The sequence below is a fragment of the Motacilla alba genome, chromosome Z (genome assembly GCF_015832195.1).
Source record: "Motacilla alba alba isolate MOTALB_02 chromosome Z, Motacilla_alba_V1.0_pri, whole genome shotgun sequence".
Lineage (NCBI taxonomy): Eukaryota > Metazoa > Chordata > Aves > Passeriformes > Motacillidae > Motacilla > Motacilla alba.
In genome coordinates, this window is record NC_052046.1 from 34,646,278 (window position 1) to 34,657,274 (window position 10,997).

General features: G+C 37.1%; 1 long non-coding RNA gene across 1 annotated transcript in view; it reads right to left on the reverse strand.

Moving 5' to 3' along the window:
* LOC119696046 overlaps window positions 1-10,412 on the reverse strand; it is a 45,378-nt gene extending 34,966 nt beyond the window's left edge. Inside the window, exon 1 of the long non-coding RNA XR_005255485.1 lies at window positions 10,142-10,412. This is a non-coding gene — a long non-coding RNA (uncharacterized LOC119696046). The remainder of the gene's footprint in view (window positions 1-10,141) is intronic.
* Between the last annotated feature and the right edge of the window lie 585 nt (window positions 10,413-10,997).

Genomic DNA, 10,997 nt, shown 5'->3' on the forward strand with positions numbered 1-10,997 from the left:
TGTTGCATTGGGCATACAAGTGGAAAAAAGTTCTGCTGGTTTTAAACTAATAAACATATTTTACATTAGTGTTTTAGTCACAGAGAGGAGAATGGAAAAGAGAAAGCACTATCTCTAGAATCAGAATTGCAGTTAAAAGAAAAGAGAAGTAATTGTTGTTATTCCACTAAAATGATTGCAAGTGACCTGAAAAGCACAAAATCACTTTTGATTTTTTTTTCCCCTAATCCTAAAAGAATCAATGTTGGTATATTTCATAACTTGACATTATTAGGCCAGTATACAGAAAAAAAAAGAGCATGACTTTTTTTTTTTTTTTGCGCCTCTACATAAGTCACTAGAAACGAGTGTCAATAATCCATATCAACAGCTTGTCAAGCCTGCAGCATCACTTGTTACAATCATGGAACAGTACACAAAAGTGATAACAACTGTGAAGGTGTATGCATACAGTACAAAACCTCCTTTTCAAAAGAAATGACAAAAATGTGTAAAGTCATGCAAAAAAAGCATTTGAGTTGTAATTTCTAAGGTAAGATTAAGCTTTAGGTTCATGTCTGCCAGTGTTCCAGTAAGACTGGAGAAATTCCAGCTAATTTTGATGGCATGCCAGAATTCAGAAATAATCAGACTCATATGAATGAGAATCTTCTGAAGGAAAGACATGGCTTTTCTATCAATTATATGTTTTTTCTGGACAGACAACTAGCTAGGATGCCAGCAGGGACCAGTTGTCTTCACCCTACACATTGAAAAGAGCAGGGGTGAATGCGGTGAAGGAGAGAGGAACAGTTGTGGTCAGGGTGAGCTTAGGAGAGAAATTCTCAGGTTACTTCCAGCTGATCACAGCTGCGGAATACAGGAAAAAAATAACAATTTTTTTACCAAATTCTAGCTAAGGAACAAGGGTCATGCTGGAGAAATGAATCAGTTGAAGCTACAGAACCTTGTAATGATGGAAATGGAGAGCTTCTTTTATGGTCTGGTACAAGAAATCTGTTTACACCAGCACATGTAAAAAAGCCTCCCTGGTGTACTTGTAAAGAGTACTCTTATTCATTGTATATATTTAAAATCATATGAAAATGAATATACTGAAAAGTAAGTGGAGAGTGGAGAGCCTTCCATGCACCTTCGTGATTTAAAGGTATAACAAGCAGTTCTTAGAAGCTTGATATCTTATGTCAGAACTGTGGGGAATTTAAGTCAAGCCACTGCAGGAACACAAGGTGCTCTTGTGGCACTGCCATTTTATTTGTTTTAGAATTATAATAGCATATTACAAAAGTAACTCAAAAGAATTAATTAGTGTCCAGAGGCCACAGAACTGGCACTGAGAACAAGTACACTGCTGCTACGTGCCAGATTTGCCTGGGCCACAGAACACTACAGATGCAGCACAACTAGGGAAAAAAAATACAGTCAGAGGGAAGTTCCTCAAAAGATTTCTAGTCTTCATTCTTTGGGATGCAATATGGGCCACATTAAGGTAGCACAGCAGCTTTCTTGTGAGCTGCAGGGCAATTTTGGGTACCACCAAACCTAAAGAAACCTAAAGAGAAAGTATCCTTTTGCTACTTCTTTGCCTATGGCATCTATGGCAATACTTAGATGCTTTTCACCTCATTTTAGGGCCCTGGAAAAAGTGAGGATATTCATGTTTGCTCTTTTCACTGCAACCGTAGATCTTTGCTAATCTGGCCACATTTGGACTCTCTATCTACAGAGCTTTTGTGTATGTTCAGGCACTGCCTTTTCCCTGAAACAGAATCACTTATTGCCAGTTAGGTTAGTAAATTAACTTCAGATGGACACACTTCTGCTTTCTGATGAGCAGATCTAAATAGTAAGTCATCACGGGTATAATAATTCTCAATTCATTTGTATATACAATTATTCCATTTGTTCAGGCATGTTCTGAATCAGCAATTCAAAAAATTCAAAAAGCCAATTATGCTGAGAGCAAACAAAAAAAAGTGTGTGTTTTGTTTGGGTTTTTTTTTTTTTTTTTTAAGATTATGACATTAAGATTCTCAGGGAATTCTCTGACTAAAGATTTCCTTTAAAAGTCAGCACATCTCAGGTACAGATCCCAGAGGAACCGACATTTTATCTCATGTTCAAGGTCACAAAAATCCTCTGAAAATAAATTATGGATGGGAAAGAGACTGATCATATCAAATAGCAAAGCATAGAGCAACATTAAACAAAAGTCTTAGTTGTCCGAACATGTTTACTTTTCATTTGCTTAAGGTAACACAAAGGCATTGCACGGGGGCACCAGCAGGGGTCTCTAAGTGCCAATGCTCCCTGTACTAGTAGAGGCCTTCCTGGAAGGAATGAAGACTATGTCATGTCTGTTATGTCATTGTTACCCTTTAATTCTTAATCATAGTTATAATTTCCATAATTTCTAGATCCATGAAACATAATGGAAGGTGCTATGCATTGTCCTGCCACTCTCAGACAGGATAACGTCAGAAGAGCAGCAACACAACCATTTAAATTATTCTAGAACAAGCTCTCTATTTCTTAATTCTGTTCATGACTTTACAGCTTACTGATACACTGTTTAAGCATTTTGACATTTTGAAAAAAGAGAAAACCATAAAAAAACAGACACTCAGACAATAATGCAAAAATGAGCCTTTAAAAATGGCAGCTCCACCTCAAGGGGTGCAAGATCCAGCTTCAAATGACACTGTAAGGAGTGCCAGCAAGCATTTAAAAGGAATCTAATTAAGAAAACTGACTGGCACTTGATCTCATTGCTGGTCTTTTGGTGTAGGGAGAAATCAATCTAGCACAGACTTGACAGCTGTATAACATAAAGGGCAAACTGCAAACTGGTGACTAGGTCCAGACTAAAATCTATATCATGCTTTCAGAGAGGGCTCTGCCAGCATTAAATCAGAGAAACAGACAAATACAGGGACTTTGACTCCACAGAGTAGTTGACTTTAGCAGACCCTACACACAGCAGTTTGTCCTGTGTTTCACCTGCAAAAGAGAAGGAAGATGTTGCTTTTTGCATAGTGCAAAATGAAGTATATTCTTTTCCAAAGCACAGGATTTTTCGTGGGAAAAATGAGGGAAGAGTGAATTTTATTCCTACAAGATTCATTTTCAACCAGCAGAGGCATTCATGTATACAGTAGTAAGGAGAGATCTTAATTCCTCTACATTCCATATTTATCTGTGTCCATTTGAAAATCCAAGAGATTATTTACCAAAGATGAAGTAAAAAGGCGTAGTCACATATTCGCATATAGAACAAATGCAAAAGCAACAAAATACAAAGATGACTGGGTTCTTATCAAATAATCTGCAAGACAGTCACATTGCAGGAGATGGAGTGGCAGCAAAGACACTTAAAAGAAATAAATACATAGGATGAGGAAAAGCAGGGTTTTTAAAGAAAGAATTTTAAATAGCTTAAAAATTTTAACTTATGCCTAAGAAAAAACAGAGAAAGACACCTACTACATGTTTCATCTATAGTGTCTTCCACCATCTATTTAGAATACAGCTTTAGAAAGCTTCACAAGCCTTCCTGGACAGGAATGTCATCTTCACGTGACTGTAAGCAAGGCTCCATGGTACAGAACATCACAGCTTCTAAAAAACCCTGAATGAGGTTGGCATACATAGAAATTTATTATTTCTAACCTAAACATATACCAAGCTGGTACAACCATTAAGTAGGGCCCCTGATACTAATGTCAATGAAAACTTTTACAAAACATACATGACACTGTTCATTGGAGATATAGAAGAAAAGTTCATGCAGCAAGACAACTAAAACTGGGAAAATAAGACTCATTAGTATTTCATTATAGCTTTTTTGATCTGAAAAAACATGAAATTTCATCATTTTGTGTATTTACATTGCTACAAGCAGATGGTGAAAAGCACAGTGGAGAAGTCAGCAACTGTTTTTGTCCCACAGACTCAAGCTGCAGTTGCTAGGGCTTTGTAGGAGGGCATACACATATGAAATTTAAATAGAAATCATGTGTATGTCACCCTCTTTCCTAAAGAGTCATATTCAAAAAAAAAACCAAAAAAACCTTACGCTCTCATGTATAACATGCTTAAAGGTCCAAGTGCGAACATTATTGTACCAGCACTACAAAAATGCAGTGAACATATCCTTTCCTAAAAGCTTCTACCACAGATTAACAGAAAATAAGAAAAAAAATAAAAATCAAATAAAAATCTTTGTAGTCAGCAATTGAACTTACTAGCTATTGAGACCTCAAGAACATGCAAACCATTGAATTTCAATCTGCATTATCATCCCCAGGTATTTTTGGTCATCTTTGTTTGAAGATGGCACTCAGTCTCTGAATGGTGGGAGTAAGAATTTATCATAGTCTTAAGGAAATAGTTACAGTGCTTAGTCCTAACTAAAAGACATGTAAATATGTCTTCTTTATTTTTGGATACAACTTTATTGCCAGATGTTTTTTGTTCTTTTGTTTCCTTTAGCTATCCAGATTGCACTAATTTTACCTCTCAAGGACTGGTTGGTCAATCCAAGACACATGTTTTTCTGAAGACTTCCTCACACAGTGTCCTGTGGCACAGACAAATGCCATGAGCAGCACTGCACTGGCCAATGGCACAGTATATTTTGGCAAATATGAGTGAGCTTGGGCACAAAAGAAATGCAGCTACACACACTCTGTTAAACTGCTCATGGAAGTTTATAAACACTACACCTAGTTCTGGACACGGCTCAGACACGGCCAGCTTCGGCAGAGGCATGCATGTGGAAAGGGGGTCTTTGCCCATCCCACTGTGTGTGACAGTCACACCATTTAAGAGACTCCCTTTCTTTAAAAAGGTGTCAAAACCTGTTCATCATACTGCAGAACAACACAAATCCTTGGTCCAAAAAATTTAGTCCACCATGATTTCACATTGATTTCAAAATTCACCCACACGCATACACCAAGCAAGGTCATATCTGCATGCTGAATTTTGTAGCATAGGAAAGGGGTGGCAGAAGAAGAGACATCTTGAAGCCTTTTTATTCTCTTGAATCTCAAGCACAGCGCTTTGCTATTAGTTACAGTAAAAATTACTTTTCCTTTTGACCTCTGACAAATAGACAAGTTTCCTGCTTCAAACAGACTTCTTACCACTCAGTCTTCCATTTAGGGATGTGTTGCAGAAACACTAACCAGCACCTAGTCCAAAAGATCAGAAGCCTTGATGAATTGTGCAATGCTTTTTAATCAAATCAAGACTTTCACAAAGGGGCAGGCAGGAATCTGACAATGTGAAAAGCATTTCAAACATCTTCTGACTGAAAAATTTGCAGATCAATGACAGTGGACAAAAGCTGAACTTAAAAAGACTTTTGATCACATCCCCAGCAGTTTCTATTAGAAATGAGCTTGATATAATAAATTTAAATTTAGACAGCCTGAAGAACAGAAGCATATAAATTTGAGGGTTTGGTTTCACTCATTAAGATGGTAAAAACTCATTTGAAAATTTGAAAAATACACTTGGATTTTATGTTCTGGGGTGGTCAAAACCTACATATTATAGTTCTGATCAAAACAAGCTCAAGAGGCCCAAAAGAGGCAAAGGAATGCAAAGACAATGACACCTCTATGTCACCATCTTTCTGTTCACCAAATTCTGACAGTTCAGGAGGCCAAAGCTACCACTCCCACCAGTCTCTATCACCAGAACCAGCTTTCATAATTCACTTGCCAGGAGTAAAGCTGTCACACAAGAACTGTGTATTACCACCTGAATATTCAGGATTGGCAGCAAATCCAGGCAGATGCTGTCCTTGTACTGGGCATCAGTGCTATTCCTCTTCTTTTAAACAGCTTTTAACATTGTGCTTATTTAATGCCTAGGGCCCAACATATATAATTTTCTTGATTTTCTGCTAATTAAAATTCTTTGGTTCTTAATTCAAAATTTAAGAATATTCAACACACACTATAATACTACAACTAAATTTTACATTATTCTAAAACAAAGGAGAGGTCTCTTTCAACATGTCTGTGACAGCTATATCCTGTTGACAATTTTAAGATCAGCAGCTTCATATTTAGTAGTGATCTGAGCTTTCCTATGAGCTGACAATAATCCACTTAAGTTATTGGACCACTCCCCTTTGGGTAAAAACATTCAAAACTATTTAAAATCTTTACTGCTGTACTCATTATCTGTGTTGCATCAATTCTTTTTTTTTTTCTTAATTTTTGTTTTTCAGCTCAATTAGATGTTCAGACACATATAAAAGCAGTTCAAAAATTATGACCTTCTGGACTTACAAATGCAAAAATTTTCTATGGAGCTTTGAATATGCTCCCCACACCTGCATCAAAATAGAAAGGCGGATGATAGTAGCCATAAGTATCTTAAAAGGGATTTCTTTTAATTACTTAACAATTTCACTTGACCTGCATTTACACTGTTTCTCTTCTCTCTGTGTCATCTAATAGCAGAACCTGCAGCTAGTTTGCTGGAAATGAACAAGAGCCAGGAGCGCTGCATCCTTCCCCATATGGGGAGTTCTGAGCAAACCAAGGTTGGATTGTACAGGCCCACCAACCTTGCCAAGCACATGTGGCCATCAATAGTGAGGACTGATTCTTGCTGGTAGCAATATTTACATGGCTCAAGAGCCAAAGCTTTGCTAGCATGGCTTTGGAAACAGAGAGGTGAGGATTTGCCAAACAGCAATCCTTCTTCACTACCAAGTGATAAAATGCAGTTGTCGCTGGCAGGCTGACACAGGCACAGCACAGCCTTCCATCAGATCAGGGCCAGGATTGCTTCTGCTTGCAGAGACCATGCTACAGCATCTGCTGGAATCTGCTCTTGCTTGGTTTTAAGTCAGGGGCAGTTACTGCTAACCTGTCAGGGAGCATACCATACACACAAAGCCATACAGCTGCCATCACCTAGGGAATGTGATCTCTGAATATGTTCCCTAAGTCCTCACATGGCAGTTACCCCACAGGAATACCCAGGAATGCTGTTATAGTTAGCCTGTATATAGAACTGACCAGGGTGATGAATTTCAGGTGCAGGATTCTGTGTGGATTGCAGTGGAGGTGGGCCTGAATGTGATCCTCCATGTCCAGTGCTGGCCCTTACAAATTTCTCATGAACAAATAGCACAGTGTCTTTCTTGGTGACCATTATTAAGTAAAAAAAAAAAAAAAATATTTTCCTACTTCTAGCCCATTTTCATAGTACTTTGTCATCTTCACAAAATTTTGGGTTCTTTTCCACAGAAATTATATTTTTTCACTTGACTTGTATACTGTTCTACTGTGAGCAGCTGTAACAAAGTGAAAAAAAAAGAGAGAAGCTTTCTTCCCCAAATTACTAAAACCCATAAACTAAAAGAAATAGTAAAATGGTTAATTCTTCTACAGTGAAGTCAAGGCTGTATCTTCCTGAGGACAACATCCTAGAGCACTCTAAACGATGCTGAAAATTTCTTTGGCTGCTTCTTTTCTTCTTCACAATAAATCATATAATTACTCACTATAGAGAAAGGGACAATCTAATCATCCAGATGAATGCTCTCACCCCACTCAGTGAAGTATCACAAGTTTTTCAACAGCTGTTTAAAAATTTTATATATAACAGAAAACCTTCACTGTACCTTTATCCCAAAATACACCATAGTAGATTTTCTGGATGGCAAAAACTACATGAGCTACACTGGAGCTATCTTGATACTGTTAAGCAAGCTCTGAGAGGATCAACAGCTTGAAGTGAGAACTCATCTCAGGCAACATCAACAGCCTACTATAGGTGGTAAGTTAGGTAACCCTCATCATTCTTTCTGGCAGAGAGGATCAAATTTCACATCCTTGGTCAGAACACTACTGTTTTTTAAGATAGTCTCCCTCAAAGAACATAGCAGAGAGAAAAACCATTGTAATGAATCTATCTCCAAAGTTACCCAAAGATTCTGAGCACCATAAAACCTCCTCTGGCTGGAGGTTACTGCCTTCCTCAAGGGGGACCAATTGTGGAAACTATGCAAACTTGTTATACTTAGATACAATGAAGTTTTACTGTTTACTTTTAATTTTAGGGGCCACTTTACTGGCCCCTAAAAGCTTACTGTCAGAATACAGATCTCAATGTAAAGTATAAACTTCACATCACTTTCCACATCTGATACCGCAATATTATTTCAAATAGGCAGACTTGGGAAAAAAAAAACAAAGAAACAAACAAACAGTAAAAAACTTTTCCATCCCATGCCACCTTAGTTCTTTTCTATCTTTCCTGTAAAAAATATGAGTAAGAATCCAGAGGTGACTCGCCAGCTGCAAATCTCTGTTCTACTTATTAAAATACAAGCTATTTCCAGGAATGTCCTGGTCAAGAAGTAGAATTTTTTATGGGCAAGATATTTGGTTCAAAATTGAAAAAATCCTTTTTAACTGCTGATGGAACCTACAATAAAAACTGACTAGATTATAGCTAGAATTCATGAAAATATTATTTTAAAGATTTTTCTATAGATTCCCCTAAATCTCTGAAACACAAAAAAAAAATCTCATAACTGTTACATTAAATTAAGCACTTTATTTTTTGAAGAAAAGAATGAAGTAGAGGAATGTTGCATATTTAGTTTCAAGGCAGACATATTGCCCTCATTAAACAAAAAAAATTTGCCAAACTTCAAGTACAAAGCTGCACAATGCTGGCAAGCTGCAACTCAGACTATGTTTCAGTCCCATGGTTAATATCACTCAGAATTTCTTGATGCTTATGGTTAGCATTAAAGTTCAGAGTAAAGACCTTTCTTAAGGAGGACAAACACATTGTTCGTTTCTTGTTGACATTGTTCAGAACTCCATTACAAGTGCTGCAGGACAGATTATGCCTCTCATTCAGACAAGAAAAACCCACCACACTAAAATGCATAATTATCACTGAACTTGCTCTGAGATACTCCCCAAAAATGGAATTTCTCCAAAGTCAGTACATTCCATCACACACTTTTTCTCAAACACCCTGAAGGACTTTAGAAAACAGCAATGTATGATGGGTTTGGCATAGATTTTTGAAGAAAATATGGCATTTAATGTTCTTATCAGACAGACTTTCATGAATGCTGCATATAAAGATCTGAGAATGAGCACTTAGAAGTGTTTTAAAAGCATACCACAGTAGGCTTGGCGCAGATAATATGACAAAATAAACTTGTCTGGCTGAAAATGAGTCTATAAAACATAAATTAGCTCATTTAACCCTCTTTAGCTTTGGTTCTGAAGCTTGTCACTGAGGTACAGCCTTCTGTGTTAAATGAATATCAAAGAAATTATTTGAAAGAATGTCTAGTAGGACACTCATTAGCACTACCTGCATTATATGAAAATACATATTATTCCATCCAATGTCAGTAGCACACACTAGGACATATTCTAGAGAGGAAAGAACTAGTTAGAAAAAGATTGCAGGGAAAAGCTCCTGCCAGACCGCTCTCTCACACACACACCTCCCCTCATTTAAAATTTATGAAGATGAAGTGCTGCTTTTGTTTCCTATCTCCAAGATGAGCTCTAATACTCTTGCCAAAAAGCAAGCTAACACAGTGTAATTGTTTTACATATAAATTGCACGTCCAATCTGCTTAGTTTTCAAAGAACATTGATGAGGCTACTTTGATACCCGACTGCCAGATGACAAAGTGCAGGGCACAGAGGCAGATGGGCATGATGCGAATTTTTAATCATTGTGTTTCTCAGTCATTTTACAGAGTGTGGAATAGCAGGGGAGAGACATAGGGGAGAATAAAAATTAATTGTAAGAACAAGATGGTTTTTATTTTCATTAAGAATAATTTAGAAAAAATAAATAAGAAACAATTCAGCACAAAGGTCCTCTGAGGCATTTTAAATCTGTTGTATTCCATACAGCTAAAAGGGTTTTTTGAAAGGCAACAAAATGGACAGAGAGAATGGAAAGAAAGCACAAAGACAGCTTCCTTTTGTTAACAAAGACACTAGTCTTCATTCTGAGAGAAAAGTAGCTTCTGAGTTTGATATTTACAGAAGACACTCGTAAATTGCTGGCACCATAAATTAGAATATAAAGTTATCATCTTTTAGCTTTCTCAAGTTCATAGACATACCTTCACTGTTGGCACTCATCTCCTATTTTTATCTCCATCTTATTTCTTGTCATCTGTTTTCAGAAAGCAGAACCATATGGAAATATATAAGGAAAGCCATGAACAGACAAATTCTCAAAATATATCCTCAGTGACGGTCAGCCAGTGCAGAAAGATGTGAAGCTTTTACCTTTGATCCATACACTTCATTCTATTATCCGGAGACAGAACAAAAAACTTGATTGTGTTTATCATGCCTGTCTGGGTTAATTTAGTACCTTCCCAGGTTAAACTATTGTTCTCTAATTATACTCTCTAAGCTTTACAGTGCAGGGGTCAGGAAGTGCATTGCTTTTCTTGTTGGGCACGTAAAGCACATGGCTTCAGCAGCTGCATCAATCCTGCTGGCTTTTTGTAACCTTATTTTTATCACATCCAGCCACTGATGCTTCAAGGATAAGCAGGGCATCCTGTAACACCTCTTTACATGTCAGTGAACACATGTGAAGAATAATGCTGTATGTGGAAAAGAATGCAAGGAAAAGTCTGGCAATAGAGAATCATCACAATGTCAATCTACACCTCACTGTGAAATAAGAAAGGAAAGCAGAGGCGAGGTTCTTTTGCCAAGATTTTTTTCCTTTTTTTAGTTATTGCAGCTACTGCCATTCTGTTAAATGGAAGCACAAATACCAATTTAATATTTAATACATATCCTCTTTTATTCTCAAAATTATTCAAAAGACATTAGCTCTCATTTTTCTTTTTCTTTCACAGATGCTTTCCATCCACTTATGCACATATGTATACTCCTGGCTTAAAAGAGACAGTAAGAAAATAGGACCACTGACATTTCATGAAAACTTTTGAAAGAGAA